We start from the raw sequence: 20,399 nt of genomic DNA, 5'->3' as shown, positions 1-20,399 counted from the left end.
TTAATTTATATTATTTGAATATATCATGTTTTTAATTATATAGAATGAATAATAAAGCAATGAAACAATTAGTAATAAATAAATAAAACAATAAAGACATTAGATGGCTTTCTAAATCAGATTTACAGCCAGTGCCTTTATTTCCTGAGCGGTTTAACATCCGCCATACTTAGATTGATCCTTGTTTGTTTGACCACATAGTGCTAGCTTTAAAATAAACCGGCAGCAGGCAGTTCGTCCCCTGCTGCTTAGTTCAGTGTGTGTGAGATGTGATTTAATACATAACGATATGAGTTTTCTCTGTGCTGTTGTTATCTGGTATGGCCTTATATCAGCCGATAATTAAATATTAGATAAAGTAAAAGTAACTATGTGAAGGAGCTTTTGTCTTTTGGCCAAAGGGTATGGAATGAGTCAGAGAGGCTAATTTCCATTATTTGATAAGAGACAATGACGACATGCTTGATTGGTTCATTCACTTCATTGCTTTGTCATTTGGTAGTCTAATGTTAGTCATTCAGTGCCAGTGGGAGAGCGTCAGAAACATTTAAACTCCATTTCAGCAGCATGAGGAGCTATTAAGATTATCCTCTCTTTGTTGTAATTGCTTCATTTACAGTTGAATGAAAATAAATGATTTATTTGTGGTCAGATACAACCAACACAGATTTCAATTTGGGCAAAAGCTTAAAACCACTGGCTTTGGATAAAGGCGTCAAGCGTATAGACTGTTCAACCATTTATAGGTCTGTATTTGTGATTAATATTATGTTCAAGCTTTATTTAACTCTGAAGTCACTATTTAACCCCTCCTATAGGAACAGAAACACAGCATGGAACGTTCCATGTCTGTGGCCACAAACACTACATGACTAGAAACCATTGAGAATCCCTCGCTAACACCCAGCAAACTGACATCATCCCTTAAATATCCAGAGTAAACAAAGTTTCCCGTACAGCACCATGGAAGAACTCCATGTGCTCAGAGTATGTAGAGTTGAATTTACAGCCTCATTTTGTGTTCGCCCGCTATTATGCAGTTGTAAAACTTCATTAGCTCTCTTACTTGGGTTTCTGAGGCCCTGATAGTGATGTCATTAAAAAAAGTACTGCGTTCAAGTTATTTCGGAATTGCTGTAATTATAAGATGAGCTGAAGTTATTCATTTCTATGGTCCCATTCTTATTGTGGGTGTGGCATTAGTGCGCCTCTCTATAGTTGTGCAAAATGGGAACAGAAGAATATCACGTTAGGACTTCAAAACAATATTAACATGCTAAGAGATTTGAAAACTGATGCTTTTGAATGTTAGCATCACACACATCCATCTTCATATCTTTGGGTTTTCACAGACCCTAGGTTTGATTGGTAGCTCGCAGAGTATAGAGGCGTATTTGAGCCCTGTGTTTGACAAAACAGTTCAAATCTGCATAAAAGGAGGTTTAAATGACATGGATGTATTAACAAATGCCTTTTTATGCCAGTTTTGCATTTGTTAACATTATCTGGTAGGTTTAGGGCTGGATTTAGTGTAGGGCATATTTCCAACATGACAGAGCATTAACTTTTAGCAGCAGTCCAAATTTCAATTCTGAACCCCCGCAATACATAGGCCTATCTATATCAACGTAATAAAAATATGACAGGGTTTATGTGACCTGTTGTTTTAGCGACCCTCAGTGGACATTTGTATTTAAAACTGTGGCAACTTTGTTGCACAAAAAGACCACAGAGAACATATTCTTATGAGAACAGGTTGTAAAAGAAACAGAGGTTGCTAAAGATTGATATGCTTATGCTTAACAGATTGAATAAATATATACAAAAGATGCTGTCAGTCGGTTTATTAGTGGTGAAGAGTTTTCATTGAATTGTATATTCAATCATTTGTTCCTTAAACTGATCCTTTCAGCTGATTTGTTCAAACATGTATAGCCCCTGAATTAGGACACATCTGTTGATTCTTATAGGGGCTGAGCAGTAAGTCTTATGGGTAAGTCACTGAATCAGTCACACAACCTATTCATTTAAACCTGCTGATTCATTTTGAACCAAGTGAGTCTATAAACGGTTCATTAATTCAAGGTTCATTCAATTCAAAAACGCAGATTTATTCAGGAACTAAAGCAGTGAGTTGTTCAAAGAGAGACACGCAAAGCGCCTGCGGCTTTGTTTAGATCTGTTTTAATTTACAGGCAATATTGCAAGAGGTCCAGGACATCATCACTGATTTTGCTTATAAAACTCATGTTTTAATGAGGTCTGCCGAGACATTCAAATGACTATGAAAACATAAAGAAATATTGAGAACATGTTCTGCCCTGATGAGATCTGTAAGATGGAGCCGGTCCACACAGTGAAGCCTGCTGACATTGGGTTTCTCTGTTACCGAACAAACTTCATCCTGAGTGTGTGATTTGATCTCTAGAGACTGAATTTTTATTCCTGCTCTCATAGATATGCCCGTGCTAGGCTGCTTTCCCACACTGTTTGTCAGCGCCATATGGAAATTATTTCACCAAATCCACCTGGCAACTCGTAAGGCCAAAAGTGATAAGAATATTCCCTTAATCTAACCGGACATTTTTGCCTTTATGTAACTGACAAGGGTTCATTTTCAACTCAGCACACCTGTCAGCTGTCTCTGCATTATGTGGAGGGCATGTATTCAGTGTTCATGTGCCTATATATATATGATATATTGTCATCTGGAGCATCAGTAATAAAAAGTAGCCTAGGATTTTTTAATCAAACTTTCACCATATAAGCGTCTCATCAACAGCCAAAGCTGTGGCTGTCATATTTGTGGTGTACTTATTTCTTGGCCAAACCCCAATATAACCCCATTATACTTTCAGCAGATGACCTCATGGGAATATCAGTAAGCTCAAATACTTTAACTAAGGATGAACATGCTTCCAATTTTTCCCAAAACAGTCTTGTAAAAAAGAGAGAAAATATTCTGCCATCATAATCACCATTATATCATTTTAAACCTGACTTTGTCTTGTTCTTTTTGAAGAAAATCCTGGCCACTCTTTGCAGTATAATGACAGGAAGTGTGCACTGGACTCCAAAATGCTCTAAAATGATAAAAACACCATTAAAGTGTCACAAAAGTGTGGGAAATGCTTAGTTTTCTAGACTAAATCGGTATGACTGCATTCAGTGTCTGAACTTGTGACAAATCATTCTTTTGAGTCATCTGTTGAATGAATCACCTTCTCTGTTCACAAAATGGTCTGAATGATTCATTCACAAATCGGACTGATTCAGTTCTCAAGTCCAGCATTTAATAGTTTGGAATTCTTCAGTCCTAATTCATTGCAACATTGCTTAGAAATGAGCAACATTATTCAAAATGTATCCTTTTGTGTTCCACGGAAGAAAGAAAGTCATTTGGGTTTAGAATGTAAAATGAGCAAATGATAACATTGTTTCATTTTCTGGATGAGCTATAGCTTTAATTTGCAGTGTGGTGCAGAAGATGTTTTAAAATTAGTACAAATTTCAAACATTTCAAAGAGGTCTCAAATATGAACAATAATTTCCTTTGAAAATAGCATGTCTGATCAAATAATTACAGTATTGTGAATGAATTTTAATGTTAAAGAATTTAAAATGAAACAATGGACTCGTTAATCAACATAGCAGTCAGGATTCTGTGGTCAAACGCGTTTTGAGAAGGTCATGGAGGTTTTTGTGTTTTGTGGTTTGAAAAACTGCTGATGGAGTCAGCTCTCTAGCTGACAAAGGGCCGATTGTATTTCATATGCTCCAGCAACAAATCTCATGCTTTTTCAATGCAGGCACATCTAATGCTTTCTATGCAGACATGTTTTATTTTTAGACATTTTGTAAAGAGTAGTAGTAGCACTTTCCACCTCCTCTTAGCATTTTCCCAGTGATCAAAGTTATGATCCAAGATATTTCACATACTCAGATCGTGACTGATGTATACCTAGAGGTGCAGTGGACTGAAGATGTGTTCAACAAGACCCCACCTGCACTGGCTTCTGTAAAGTCATAGAAATGAAATACTACGAAAGACCTAAAGAGACCTATAATTAGGACATATTGTAGGAAGTAGGCTAATATTTACATGCATGATAATGGATAAGATTAATTAGTCTTTTTTTTTTATTCTGAATTTTTTTCTTGTTATTTGCAAATTATCACCAGTGAGGAGAAAATAAGCATATACAGGAAAATCAAGTTGCTTTTCTAAATGATGTGGCAGGTGTTGTCAGTTGAGTCATTAAGCAGGCAATTTTCCCCAGATTTAGTCAGTGTTGCCCCTCACACATGTAGTAATTTGCACGTTATTGCAAGTTGCACTGCTTAGAAAGTACCTACTGAGAACATAAATAAGTGTGTTTTGAGCTATCTGCTAGCACGTTTGCTGCAAGTGATTATTTATTTGCTGGCAGTGGAGTGGTTTGTTTTTTATTTCATCACCTTGCTCAAAAAATCCTTTTTCATTGCCATGCACTTGACTGTATAATAGTTGTTTGTCATAGCTTCCTCTCATTTCTGTTCATTTGCACTTTACTACGCTGTTTTACTACACTGCAAGCAAGCGAACAAAACAGAACAGTCTCGCTATAATCAATGGAGCTGTCTGTGCTCCAAGCATGCAACATTGATTATGATGATCTCTGTGTAGACAGCATGTTAGCCTGAAGATGAACCGCAGGTCTTTCAGCAGAAGCAAGATCTCACATTTCCTGTTGAAACCCATTCAGTGAAGTTTTAGGAGCAGAATTAAAAACAGAAGTGAGAGAACCACAATTTAGCCCAAGGCTGATGTTTTGTGATATGGGGAAAAATAACACTAATACCGTCATGTGACATTGCCAGTTGGCTTACTTTGTTTCAGATGGTGCTGTATGTAGATTGAATTATGGCCAGAGATGGAAGCTGAGAACATATACTTGTCCGCAAACACTGCATTCTGTATTTATAGTCCTCCTGTTATGGATTAAAAATAGTGGGGTTTTTAAATCTGTTTAGTTACCTTTGGCAGTCTCTCTACTCCGATCACTGCAAATTTAGGAAGTCTGTAATTCTATCAGGTTCACTCAGTCACTGAGACCCAAGAGACGGACGGTCAGTTCAAATCCACTCAGGTCTGTTACGCTGCACAGTATTAAGTACGGATGTCATGTCTCGGCTCACAGTCACAACCCTATCATGTTTAACTACTAGACGTTTCACTCTTGGAAACATTTTGGTGTGTGTTTTTGATTTTTTAAAGTTTCATAATACTATTCTAAACTTGGTTTGCTTTTGGCATTTAAATGGATAGTTGACCCAAAATTCTGACTTTCTTTGTTTTTGTGGAGGACAAAAGGAGATATTTTAAAAAATGTCTTTTTTTTGCCCAGCTAAGTCAATAAACACTGAAAATAAAGGCTCTTTATTTACTCTCCCTGGTGCAGTACCTTTTCAAAACATACTTTTTCAGTAATGATATGCACACTTTAGATAACCTACTGATTTGTACGTTTAAAGAACCAATATGGGCCCTTTAGGTACAAAAATAAGTACAACACATAAAAGGTATTGCCAATGACAGCTTTTGTGCCTTTTTTTGGGGGGGTTGGCAGTTTGTGGTTCAATGAAGAGCCTTAAACATCCGTAGAACCATAATTGTACAAAATTGTCTGTATTGGGGACAAAAAGGTTCTTTATAAAACTTTTCACTGAAAGATTATTTGGTTAGGATCAATGTTCTTCAATGCTTTTCATTTTTCCTTTGTGTTCCCCAGAATAAAGAAAGCCATATAGGTTTTTTGTATTTTTTATTTTTGGGTAAACTGTCCTTTTATATAACCAGGAAGAGTTAACAAACCCTTAATGTTCCAAGTTAACCAAGCCGTATAAGCATCTAAAGGCCTCATTTCTGCCCATTCAACAAGGTTTATAAAAAACATGTTTTAGTAATTAAGATTAGGAAAACGGGTCTAGTCTTTGCCCTCTGACTTTGAACCTTTTAAATTTTCCACACCTCTGGAAAATAAAGAAAGCTTTCAAAATCATTCACAGTATTAGTTGGTCTCTGCTCTTCCAAAAAAGTCCTTTATTCTTGAGGAATTTTCTAAAAATCTCGTGCCTTGTAATTACAGCATGAACTTTTCCCAGTCTTATTCTTCTCCGAGCTTTCATGGCTCATAATTGCAGCAATCACGTTTTATGAAAAGTGTGGTTTGGACCGTTCTCTTTAAGCTTAATAGTGTGTGTTGTTTGGGTGGGAGTATGGGGGAACGAGGCACGATAAGATGAGAAGGACGGAGGAGATGAAGTGAGGAGGGTATTGGTTGTCATCGAAGCAGAAGCCGTCCTTTTCAACACATGCTGTCACTTGCGGCGCTAATCCGCAAAGCTGTTGCTGGTAGGTGTAAACAATGCCAAGCGGCGTGGCACCCACATGAAGTAATGACAGGGCGATATTTCTCACGAACGTTACAAGCTGATTCCAGGTGCTGTGTGTATTTCTGAGAAGCCGGTTTCTCTAATTGACAGGCCTTAATATTCACTTCCAGTATTTTGATGAAATGGCCGCTTAGTCGTATTTGTGCGTGTTTGTAAATCACTCTGATTTGTCAGGAGATCCTTGGAAATGTTGTTGGTTAACTCCTTCAGGAGGCGTTATGTAATTTCTGTGCAACACTTTTTAACCATCTCTCCTTCGAACATGTTTGTGACAGCAAGTTTATGATGTGTTTATGATGGCAACGCTGTTGCTCAATTGAATTAAGCCTATGATTAAGTGTTGAATGATGTCATCGCCACCGCAGTTTCAGTAAGTGGATTTTGAAGCTGTTTTCTGAAGCTTCACTGATACCAAAACTGTCATCCAACAGCAAAATTGCATTGGAAACGTAGGGAATAACCTGGAAATGATGTAATATGTAGCCAGCAGTGCTGGTTAATGTCTACAGACAGTGAGGATTAGAGCTCCAGAGGTTGGGAAGTATTAAAAATCTCTTTGATTTTATATAGATCTTGTTACTTAACGTATAATCTGCTTCAGGATTTAATTGGTCTAGCCTTTAGAAAGATTTAAAATTGGACCTAAATATTGAAAGGCTACCATCCAAACAAGAATAATCTCAGAAAACTAAAAGAACTTCAGTTTGGTCACAGGAAGTGAGAATATTTAATTTTACCACTGGTGACTTCAGCTTAGAGCTTATAAGGGTTTATAGCCTCTTTTCCCCTTGTGCTTGCATTTTGCTATATATATATATATATATATATATATATATATATATATATATATATATATATATATATATATATATATATATTGTTATTGCATTGTTGAATCTTCAAAACCATACAGACGTTTGCTATAAAATCTCCTTATTAGGTTAAAGGCACTGTGTTACTTGTAGTTTTTTTATTTCATTAGTTTTCTTAATCACTCACATTTTATTAGATTTTATATATTTTTCTTTATATTTCTTCTTCCCCTGTCAGAATATACCAGCATTTTTTTATTTATTCGTTCACTTTAAAATCACCTTTTTAAAGTATAAGGCACTGTTTCATAGAATGACTCATTTGCTGGCACACACCACTTATACATTTCACGATAGCGGTCTCTTAATATGAAACCTTTTGCCCACCAATCCACCATTATTTTGATCTACCCAAGATAGGACTCAAATTTCAAATTTGGAAACAACTCCTGGAGACTGGTCTGATTTTCTTAAGGGGTTTCCACCCTCTTTTCAAACAACATTAGCTGTGACCTCTTTGGCAGTCGATTCAGTATTATGTAATGCATGTGAATATGCCTTTTGAATCTCTTTTAGCTTGGCTTTAACTGTATTTGTCCATCACGAGCAGCATAAATAGAGAAAAAGCCACAATCAGCCATCAGAGGTTTAAAAACATGCCTAAAAACACTTCTTTTTTTTTTTAGTCTGAAACGCTAACCTTGAGCTGTGCATTATAAAAAAAAGGTTTCAGCAGGGAGCCACTGAATGCTGAACTTTAATCTGTAGTTAAGAAGCTCTGTTTCTAATAATATTTTTCATCAATGTGTTGCATAAACCTCACCCAGTTTTGGCTCTCAGCTTGGGGAGTTTGTTCAAAGGAGAGGAATGAGGCAAGTTGAACATTTGGAAAACAAGTTAACGCTTCATCTACTCCGGGTCTCTGGTTTGGAGCTGGTTTCTGCTAGACTGCGAGCTGGAGCTGGAGTCAGGATGACGCTAGTGGAGATCCGCTTCCAGTGCGCCTCACGGCCGAGATCACGTCAAATAGAATAATACTTACACCCTTGTTCCATAAGCACAATCTCTGTTGTCTTAATGGACACGATTACCTTCCAGCCCTCTCGCTTGCCGTAGAGAGCACCAGCTGTTGTTGTGCATGCTCAGCTAATGTCGTAGAGTTTGTTTACAAAGGTCAAAAAGTGTTGTGTCTCTGAACACACCAGAGCTGATTCACACCATCAGTCAAATTCATTAAACAAGCACATTTTGCCAGCTAAGCCCCGAACATGTTCTGCCATACATTAGGAGTTTTTACATGGGAATTGAAGCAAAATATATTTAAAAATAACAACTTTTAAAAATATCTACATTCACTGTGTTTGTGTGTATGAAAGGGTTTTTGCTACGTAAAAGTGTGTATGATAAGATATGGTGGCAAGAGATAACTAGTCCCTTTTTCCCATCATATTGCTATTCTTTGTGTAATTGTGTGTGTGTGTGTATTTGTACAGTATGTGTGTCTGTGTTTATGTATGAGAAGAGACGAGCGACAGTAATGTGATGGAACGCTATTATTTATGCCTGGAGGAAATGCTGTGACAACAAGTAGGTAAGATGCATTTGTGTGGCCACATGCTGAAAAAATTGAATGCGAGACTAAATTTCATATATTTACATGCTGATTTTGCGAGAACAGAGGGTTTTACTTGGAAATAAAAAGTCATGACACCATAAAATGATCAGGTCCAATCACTCAGCTATAAAAAGCTCATAAGCCTATTTCTCCACTGTGTATGACAGGTTTTATTGGTGCATAATCCCACAAGTGTTCAGGATATAGTGTTATCGAGTAGTTGGATGAAGAGGTCAAGGCGAGGCCCTCACGAAATCTGTTCAACAGATTTCCAGAGAATTGGAGTAGCCTTCATTCACAAAGTTCTGCTTCATCTGTGTTGTAAGAAATATATCAGTTACAAGAAATGCAGTTACAATTGCTGCATCTTTTTTCTTCTACATTTTAATTCATTCTGCTGAATTCCACATATATTTTCACCAAAATTAGCACAGAAAATTGCTATTTTTGAGTGCAACCAAATAATTTGTTAATAGGATTGTTGGCTTTGTGTAAATACTTTAGTCGACCTGATCTAAATGCAATGGGGCTGAAAGGGGTGGTGTAGACCTGAAATAATATTATCAGTAAGAAAAAACTGAGCATTTAACCACCTGAATCCTGAACTATTTTCTTTGGTTATTATTATAGTTTATTTGTAATGTTTAATAAAAATAAATAAATAAATAAATAAGACATTTTTAAACAGAGCTTTTAAAATCCGAAACCATGTTTGATTTTTAATAACAAAAATTTGTGCTTGTAAACATACCTAATGTGAAAAAGCCTCTTTACAAAGCTCTCTCATGCTTTCTGAACAATAAGAACATAAATTCCAGTAACTTTACAAAATAGACAGACGAAAGACTGGACAATGAATGCATTGATACTGTTTTTGATTAAATGCCAAGCAACTGGCAGTCTTTCTTAAAAATTGGGTGTGCAATTAGAAAATTGTAGGAAAATATTAACAGTTGGGCAGATGCACTCAGTCTTCTACTGGAACTGGTAAAATATGTTTTTAAGTATATGAAATGACCATTTTAACTACGATTGATTGGTTATTCTTCTGTGCAGTTTTATAAAGTCCTGCATAAGGCCTCAATCAAATCGCTCTCTGACGTCGCGTGCGACCCGTGTTAAAGAGCCAGTAACCCAGAGTGCCTCTCAGCGAAGTCAAAATGATGAATCACACAGATCCAGTCAAACAATTACTATGCAATTTGGAGCCCAGTTGCATGCAAATTACCACTCAGCACCGGGAAGAATGCAAAGAGTGATGAACAGGGACTTGAAATAAAATTAAGTTTTCCCGTATGAATGCCTCAGAGGAAATACTCACTAGAATCTCCTCAGTACTGTTGCATGGTTCTTCCAACAGTGTCCCCCTCTGTTTGAATGCCCAGAGATTGGTCTTCCAGGGGGTCGGCTGATAACAGACTGTCCCAGATTGCTGATACGAGAACAACGTGTGTTTTTGATTGTTAGTGACAGCAAGGCTTACTTCAGCAGGGGAGAGCGGGGGGCGACACGCGTGCTGTTTTGGTGATGTAATCGAGGTCACTGCAGGAGGTAGCGCTTTCCATTACCAGTTGTTTTGGAGTTTTCCGGAGAGAAGGACCACAGGGCATCCGGGCTAGCTATGACACAGACACTTAGCTCAGTATCACTTTGGTGCACACAGCAGGCGTACGCAGCATGGTCATTACCCAGCATTCATCGACAGGACATGTTTCCACATGCAAAACACGACCATGTTTGTGTTTTAGCGCCTTTCATCTCTTCTGATAACAGTTATTGTCAGCTTTCACAGGGATTGATATCATTTTTGCCTGTGTGAATCATTATTTTGAGGTTTTCATTCACAGATCTGCAGTACTCTCATGCTTTTGGACTTTGTTTTGCTCTTTTGACTGATCAATAGCAAATGCTCCCAGTGAAGATTGCTGAAGGTCTAATAGGTTTTTACATTTATTCATTAGGCAAGTCAATAAATTACAAGAAATTCTCAGAAGTTAGATTTGAATGCAACACTGGTCCTAAAGATACTACATCTACAGCATAATGAACAAAGTAAATAGAAAGTAGAAATGAATGTGTCACTATTATGAGTTACGAAAGGTTCATATTTTAGCCAGCAACATGTTGAGATGTCTGCAAGGTCGAAAAACACTTTCATTTTGCTTTATTATATGCATTTATTTTACCTTACTTGTTTAGCAACTTCCAAACGATTCACTTAAAGATTCCTTTTACCAAGCACTTCTTTTGCATGACATTAATCTGCCATGATTGGTCAGACCTCATTTTCATTTCATCTCACCTGTAATACCTCATAAAGCAGTGTTTGTGAATGCAGTGCTGCTCTGTGAATATACAGGAAGCTACTATTTTATCAAAGCCGCACCTAGTAGCAAAAAATAAATTTGCATTTTCATTCCAATCAATGCAAAAAGATCAACAAATGGGCAGGCAATATGGTAAAGTTTCGTTTTGACCTCAACATGAAATGTCTTGTTATTACTTTGAAAAACGACTAATTCAGGAAAGGTAATTTTTAAAAATCCATAATAAGGGCACTTAAAGAAAAATACTGGAGCAAAATTAAAATCAGTTAAATCTATAAGTCTAGCGTGAAACGTACATTCTGATTCACAAAAAAATCCTCTTATAAGCTGGTCCTTAGTGAATCAAAATGTACAGTATAAACAATGTAGTTTGACTACCAAATGTATGACTCTTATTAACTGATACTTTTTAATGAATCAAAACAAACCGAACAACCATTGTAGTTTAATTCAATAGTTTAATGGTTATTTAAGACATACAACCAGGGCAGTTAAATTAATGATTTTTTATTTTCAATTTTCTTTTTTTAAAGGTAGTTACTGATACTGTTAAACTAGTGTTTGAATCCCAATAAACTGGATCTTTTTTAGTGACTTAAAACCATGTATAGTTCAGCCGATTCACAGACAATTGAACATGTTCTTTCTGCTGAATCAAATACACAAAGCATACATTTAACCTATATATTTGTGAGAAATATGAACACATTTCTGTTGGCTCAATATTTAAGACCAGATAATAGATTTGCATTTATGCCGTAACTATCATTAAATAGTCTAAACACACCTTTTTCTGGAAGTGTTGTAAATGAATGCATTGATTTATTTCAGTCATTTGGAAATGGATTTGGGAGACCGGTCTGAGACGGTTATTATTTCTCCATTATATAAATTCTATTTGGTGAAGCTAGTGGCTAATAAATTACACATTTCACCTTGAAAACTCCAATCAATGAAGATTCAGAAAAAATAGTTAAAAGCTTTTGTGGGCTTTTATTTATGTGACCAGCAAGTCAAGAACCAGTTTGGATTATTTAGAAGTCAACACACAATCTGTTCATCCATCACACTGTTAATAGGGCTTTTAAGGCAAATGTTGTTTATGTACACATCAATGCTATTTTCGTTTCAATGTGGTCTCCCGTATTCACCTAGTGTTTTCCTGTCCTTAGTATGTTCCAGTGCCTTCATGGGCAGTGTTACATGCCTTGAATACTAATATTGCAAGCATATTTGCATACATTACTGTTTAAAACTTTGCTGTCGATAAGAATGTTTTTGAAATGAGTCTTTTGTTCTTACCATGTGGATCATTTATTTGATCAAAAATACAGTAAAAAGTAATGTTGCTTAAATTATAGTAAAATAACAGTTTTCTATTAGAATATATTTTAAAAAGTGTAATGCATTCCTGTGCACAGCTGAAATTTCAGCAGCCATTCGAATCAGAGTCACACGATCCTTCATAAATCATTCTAATATGCTGATTAGGTGTTCAAGAAACCATGAATAGAACATAATATATTTAAAGTAGCAATATGTTTTAACATTATAAATGTCTTTACTACCGCTTTTGATCAATTGCATCATTGCTGAATAAAAATATTAATTTCCTAATGTTTTTAGTGTATTTAGGCTCTAGGCACAGTTGCTTAGTGGAAATATTTGAGAGGTTTGTGCTGACCGTTTCTCTGACAGGCATGTGTGTCTTAAATTCAAACAGACACATGCCGTCAGCGACAAATCCGAGGTCCGATCCAACTTTCTGATCACTGAACAACTCGGAGCAAATCCCTGGGGATGATTCCAAAAACCATTAAAGCTCTGCGGTCAGCCAGTACTGGAGACATACTGCACAGTCACACGACGCATGTAGACACAGCCGCATCCCTCTCCTCAAACTCCTCCCTCCGTTCCCCAGAAATGCAGCATTCCTGCTTCTTATTGCCTTACATATGGACTCCATCTGCTTAGGGCTGCCAGAATTCAGCATGTGCGATTTAACCTATTACAAAACTCTCTCAAACTATCGTTTCAGTTTTCCGCTATATGGTTAAACTGTTTTTGGAGGGCGTAGGATATACCGCCATTGCACAAGTCTCTAGTGTGTCACTAAAATACCATGAAGAAACGTTGGATATTATTTTGCTCATGTGTGGGTTTAACCTAGCATAGAGGTTAGTAAAGGAGTTGACCAAGCGCAAAACTGCGTGAGTGTAATAGGTGTTGTGGGTGTAGGTTTACATGGTGTGGCTTGAATCACTTTCTAGCTTTTGCATGTTGGCATTGCACTGTGAGAAATCCAGGGAGTTGTTTTTCCACATTTATACTTGGAGAGCGACAGAAAATGTGTGTGTGTGTGTATGTGATTTCATCTGCATTCTCAGGCTAAGTGAGCAGGCCGGGCTTCACAGGCCTTTAAAATAGATTTAAATACAGACTCTAAGCTCCAGTGAGGTCAGTGGTGTATCCGCACTCGGCACGCGTGCATGGGAAAGCTGGGAAAGCTCCGGTATGTCCCAGCGGTTCCTCCCCATTGACTGCCCAAGCGTACTAGATCTTCTAATGTCCCCTTGTCAGCCTGTCAAAGCACTTTTGGTCGACGCGTCCACTGTGAAGCATGCGATAAGTACTGAAATGCAATTCTGGCACCCTAGAGGTAAAATGCAAATTATTTTATAGAGCCTCTCATCTGAGCCAACCTGTGGATGCTGTGTTTTTCCAAACCAAAGCCTTTGGTTTTGGCCAAAAGGAGTGTGTTGTAAGTTGCCAATGTGAATTCATAGGGTTTTGACATTGTTACAGGGCATTGACGCCTGCACACCCACAATCCTCAGCTGGTTTAAACCTGGCTGACGCCTTCATTATTCGTTCTCTGTTGCTCATCGGCTTGAAAGCAGCATGTATTGAAATCTGCTGGTGTATGTTTGCTTGAATAACAGTTTTCAGCATTTTAAATTACTTTTTGAATGTATAGATCTATAAAGAGCAACCTCAGAAATATTATATATCTGTAGCATTTACATATATTATATCTATAGCATTTAAACACTCACACCATATGTAAAATGTGTACATTTTAAATTGCATTACATAAATTAACGTTAAACCAAGTGACAATTTCTCCCTTGCATCTGTGTAAATATAATATTGTAACATTTGAACACTTAAACAACACATATAAAAGATATGAATGTCATTGCATTAAATTATATATATATATATATACAGACGTGGACAAAATTGTTGGTACCCTTTGGTCAATGAAAGAAAAACTCACAATGGTCACAGAAATAACTTTAATCTGACAAAAGTAATAATAAATAAAATTCTATAAATGTTAACCAATGAAAGTCAGACATTGTTTTTCAACCATGCTTCAACAGAATTATTAAAAAAATAAACTCATGAAACAGACCTGGACAAAAATGATGGTACCCCTAACTTAATATTTTGTTGCGCAACCTTTTGAGGCAATCACTGCAATCAAACGCTTCCTGTAACTGTCAATGAGACTTCTGCACCTCTCAGCAGGTATTTTGGCCCCTCCTCATGAGCAAACTTCTCCAGTTGTGTCCGGTTTGAAGGGTGCCTTTTCCAGACTGCATGTTTCAGCTCCTTCCAAAGATGCTCAATAGGATTGAGGTCAGGGCTCATAGAAGGCCACTTTACAATAGTCAATTTTTTCCTCTTAGCCATTCTTGGGTGTTTTTAGCGGTGTGTTTTGGGTCATTGTCCTGTTGCAAGACCCATGACCTGCGACTGAGACCAAGCTTTCTGACACTGGCTAGTACATTTCTCTCTAGAATTCCTTGATAGTCTTGAGATTTCATTGTACCCTGCACAGATTCAAGACACCCTGTGCCAGACGCAGCAAAGCAGCCCCAGAACATAACAGAGCCTCCTCCATGTTTCACAGTAGGGACAGTGTTCTTTTCTTGATATGCTTCATTTTTCGTCTGTGAACATACAGCTGATGTGCCTTGGCAAAAACTTCGATTTTTGTCTCATCTGTCCACAGGACATTCTCCCAGAAGCTTTGTGGCTTGTCAACATGTAGTTTGGCATATTCCAGTCTTGCTTTTTATGATTCGTTTTCAACAATGGTGTCCTCCTTGGTCGTCTCCCATGTAGTCCACTTTGGCTCAAACAACGACGGATGGTGCGATCTGACACTGATGTTCCTTGAGCATGAAGTTCACCTTGAATCTCTTTAGAAGTCTTTCTAGGCTCTTTTGTTACCATTCGGATTATCCGTCTCTTAGATTTGTCATCAATTTTCCTCCTGCGGCCACGTCCAGGGAGGTTGGCTACAGTCCCATGGATCTTAAACTTCTGAATAATATGTGCAACTGTAGTCACAGGAACATCTAGTTGCTTGGAGATGGTCTTATAGCCTTTACCTTTAACATGCTTGTCTATAATTTTCTTTCTGATCTCTTGAGACAACTCTTTCCTTTGCTTCCTCTGGTCCATGTCGAGTGTGGTACACACCATATCACCAAACAACACAGTGATTACCTGGAGCCATATATATAGGCCCAATGGCTGATTACAAGGTTGTAGACACCTGTGATGCTAATTAGTGGACACACCTTGAATTAACATGTCCCTTTGGTCACATTATTTTCAGTGTTTTCTAGGGGTACCATCATTTTTGTCCATGCCTGTTTCGTGAGTTTATTTTTTTAAATAATTCTGTTGAAGCATGGTTGAAAAACAATGTCTGACTTTCATTGGTTAACATTTATAGAATTTTTATTTATTATTACTTTTGTCAGATAACAGTTATTTCTGTGACCATTGTGAGTTTTTCTTTCATTGACCAAAAGGTACCAACAATTTTGTCCACGTCTGTATATTGTGACGGGAGGAGCCAGCGACAGACACAGTGGGCGTGGCGTTAGGCCTCGGAGAGGCTTTTATTGACAAAAATAATAATAATACAAAATAAAGTGTCCATGGGAAAAGTGTCCAAATAAAAGGGGATCTGGTGTCCTCGTCGCCGTTGCATGGGAAAGTGAAGGTTGAGGCCGTGTTCCAGGGGAAGGGTCCAGGTAGGGGCGGAGTCCGGCGGTCGCTGACACGCCCCTTTTTCTGGTCCGGGCGCGAGGGGCGGCGGCTTCTTCCAGCGGCGTCTCCGTCGCCGTTGCTCGGGCGGCAGAGTGGGATGAGCTCTGTGTTCACGGACGGCAGGATGAGGTCCATCGCGCACCCTTCCTGGACCCACGAGGACACCAGCGTGCATGCACGGGGGAAGAGACCGGTCTCCCGAGGAGAGACGCGGTCAGGTATTTAACGGCGACGGTGACAAGGCTAATCCCCTTCAGGTGTGCCTCGTCACACGCCGCCAGACCTGACCGATACCACGCCCCTCCTCTCGAACACACCCACTCCCGTCGGGAGCCTGGTGAAGGGCGGCGAATAAAGGACGGGGTGATGGTGACGATAAAGAGGAGGGGCAGCCGACTCGTCACATTCCCCTCCCCAAGCGTCAACCCCGTCAGGCGGTCGCCGCCCACGCAGGAGTGCTACCTTCCTCAACCAGGCTCCAGCGGTCGGAGTGGGCGGGGCAGGGATTCCTCTCCGGGCAACTCCCCTCTCGCACCGGGACAGAGAAACCGGGAATTAGTCGGAATGCTCAACCAGCCACCGGGTAAATGACAGTAAACGCAGGCGTCACTTACCCTTCCTGGTGGCTGGGAGCGAAGTCTCCGTTGTTCCTCCGTCCGGCATGGATACCAGCGAGAGGGGATGATGTCATCAGGCGTTGCCCAACTGTGCCGTCTAAGCTCCGCCTTGCCCGCATTCTCCACCACTGTGACGGGAGGAGCCAGCGACAGACACAGTGGGCGTGGCGTCAGGCCTCGGAGAGGCTTTTATTGACAAAAATAATAATAATACAAAATAAAGTGTCCATGGGAAAAGTGTCCAAATAAAAGAGGGGATCTGGTGTCCTCGTCGTGCCGCGGGGAAAGTGAAGGTTGAGGCCGTGTTCCAGGGGAAGGGTCCAGGTAAGGGCGGAGTCCGGCGGTCGCACACGCTCCCCTTTTTCTGGTCCGGGGCGCGAGGGGCGGCGGCTTCTTCCGCGGCGTCTCCGTCGCTTCGTTGCTCCGGGCGGCAGAGTGGGATGAGCTCTGTGTTCACGGACGGCAGGATGAGGTCCATCGCGCACCCTTCCTGGACCCACGAGGACACCAGCGTGCATGCACGGGGGAAGAGACCGGTCTCCCGAGGAGAGACGCGGTCAGGTATTTAACGGCGACGGTGACAAGGCTAATCCCCTTCAGGTGTGCCTCGTCACACGCCGCCAGACCTGACCGATACCACGCCCTCCTCTCGAACACACCCACTCCCGTCGGGAGCCTGGTGAAGGGCGGCGAATAAAGGACGGGGTGATGGTGACGATAAAGAGGAGGGGCAGCCGACTCGTCACAATATATATATATTTTTTTTTTTTTTTTTTTTTTTAAGTGCCATATTTTTCCACTTTTGCAATTACTGTTCAAAAGTTTAGCATCAGTAAGTACGTCTTTTAATTAGTACTTTTATTCAGCATTTAAGTGTCACAAATATTGCATGTATTGATTCTCCTAGGTTCGCTTTAATAAAAGTAGTTTCAAAGTCAGATTTTACGGAAACCCTCTGCAATTTGTGGTCAACCAAAAAGCTTTATTAAAAACAAACTACATCACACAGTTATGACTTATCGCTCTATCATAATAACACGCTCCCGCTGTAATGTGGGCACTAAACCAAATTCCCAGCACGAGGAGGTCTGTATCTTTTAGGTCAAATGTCCAGAATAAATCCACTGATGTCCAGCAGACAGTCAGAATAGAGAAAATGTGTGTTACAAGTTGGAAAGAAAAGCTGGAGGCTCTATTTTTCTCAGTCTACTTATGTCATCATAAACCAAGTTCCTTGAGAATAGAGATTTTTGTGGTATGGGTATCACTTTGGACACACTTTTAATGGTTTCCAAACCCACAGGCCTTTTGGATAGTGAGCTGGAGGAGGGAGGTCTTAATCTGCAGTGGCATCACTGGCAGATACTGCACACTCGAAGACGATGAATAAGGAGCTTAAGGGAAAAACTTTTCACTTCATGACCTGGCATCATGATCATTTATTTATTATTATGCAGCATTATGCAAATGCATTTTCACACTGGTCGCCATAACTCATTACAGCCATGAGTGAAGTAGCGGAGGAGCTGTATGAATGACAGTATGGTTTCAAGCTTTAGGCTTTTTCCTTGCACTCTAATGCTTTGCTTGTTCCGGGACATCAGCTCTATTTTAATTCTTTATAAATTAAACATTTCACAATCTTTGATACCCACAAAATACAGATTTTCTTCTTTTTAATAAAATTCCTTTTCAATAATTTAACTGCAGGTAGACAAATTATTTTTGTTGCAGTCACAGGATGCTGTTACCTGACCTCTGAATGACCTGAAAAATATTAATACTAAAATATTAATATTATTATTCTACATTCTGTTCAATTATTAATTGAATACACTGACCCGGGGATCTAAAGAGTAACCTCAGATATAAACATTTGAACATTTTTTTTATTATGAATTTTATTGCAGAATATTTTTTTTGCTTGTAATTTGACTTCCATAAAGTGTAATATAAAGTAATATAATTTTGAATATTATTATTACAAGTATGCTCAACAATAAACATTTAAAACATTTATTTTGATTTATTAGTTCTGTATTTTTAAAATCAACAAAATCCTGAGTATTTTTAAAATACATTTAAAAGTTGTTTTAACAATTTTTTTAAATATTACTATTTTTACAGAATCTTTCTCAAATAAATGCAACATCTGTAAGCATAAGATCAGAAATATCAAAAAATCTTATTGACCCCATTTTCTAATGTTCAGCATGATTGTTGTGAAATATTTTTCTATAAAATAAATTGTACACTTCTTCATATATATTTATCTGAAGCATTGACCTTCAAAACGTATTAAAAATATATTTTCTGCAGTAGGCCAGCTGTAAAAACCTGCCATCAAGTGTTTCTGAACACGATTTCCTTTTTAAGAGTAATCGCACAGAACAAAAGAAGGCCAGGATTTGGAAGAAGCCAGGCTTTTAAAGTTATTTAAAGTGCGTGTGTGTGCATTTCTCTACGTGTGAAGTCTTTATAGCCTACTGTAATTTGAAAAGTTTACCCTGACCGATGTTTGAGGAAGTGGAGCTGAAAGGAAATCGAGCGAGATGCCAGTCTTACCACCCGTCGCTTTAAGTGTTTCAGGCTGGCTGTGCATGAGCCTGGCACACTCATCTGTCACAGAGACCCGCTGAGAGTTTTAATAAGAGCTGTGGACTCAGGAGATTATAGTGAACGAGGGGGAATTTTGCTCCGCTCTAGGATCGTATACACCTGTCAGTCATTCTTCATTGAGCTGAGGCGAGTGCAATGGTGAGCAAGATCTTATTATGAACATCTGCAGGGCTACGAATTAGTTTGTATTAATACATGGATACAATAGCAGACTACTAGGCCCAGGACAGTGAGGTGTGGTCTTGCATTGCTAAACACCTGTACTTCCTCCCATGCCGCAGGCAAGTAACCATCACTCCACCCCAGTCTTGTCTCCATGGCAACCTAGTTCAAATTCTATCAGGATGCGCCTTATTTTTTATTCCTCCTTGAAGCACTTACTGTAAGGTGAACTGCATGATCTATGTAGCAGCAATTACATAAGAGTGCATTTTTAATAATAATAACATGCCTTGGAAGATCTATGATGAGCTTGTCGAGCAATATATTTACATTATGATACGCAACATACACTGTCATGTGAAGCTGATTAAGAATTTACATCATTCCCGCTCTCCGGCAGGGCCCTAAAATTACATTTGCCTCACGAGAGTAAATGAGTCGGTTCAAATGAAAGCCCCTCTGTCAGTGGAGGACGACAAAACAGAGTCATTTGTTTCCGCCACATCATAATTTAACACGCCGTCGGCTCCAGGAGTGTTTGGCAACAATGGAAACTGATGGAAACATAAGGATGAGAGCGAATCCAATTTTCGAGGAGCCCAAGCATCCTGTTAAAAACAATAACCACTGTGATTCAGACACTAACGGAGTCTCACCTCTGCGCTTCGACTGTGAGCCGGGATGAAAAGCTTTGTGATGGTGCAGTAGTGCTGAACAAGCGAGCCTTCAATCTAATGTT

The sequence above is a fragment of the Puntigrus tetrazona genome, chromosome 18, assembly GCF_018831695.1.
Source record: "Puntigrus tetrazona isolate hp1 chromosome 18, ASM1883169v1, whole genome shotgun sequence".
NCBI classification, from domain to species: Eukaryota; Metazoa; Chordata; class Actinopteri; order Cypriniformes; family Cyprinidae; genus Puntigrus; species Puntigrus tetrazona.
Note: the sequence above shows the minus strand (reverse complement) of the source record.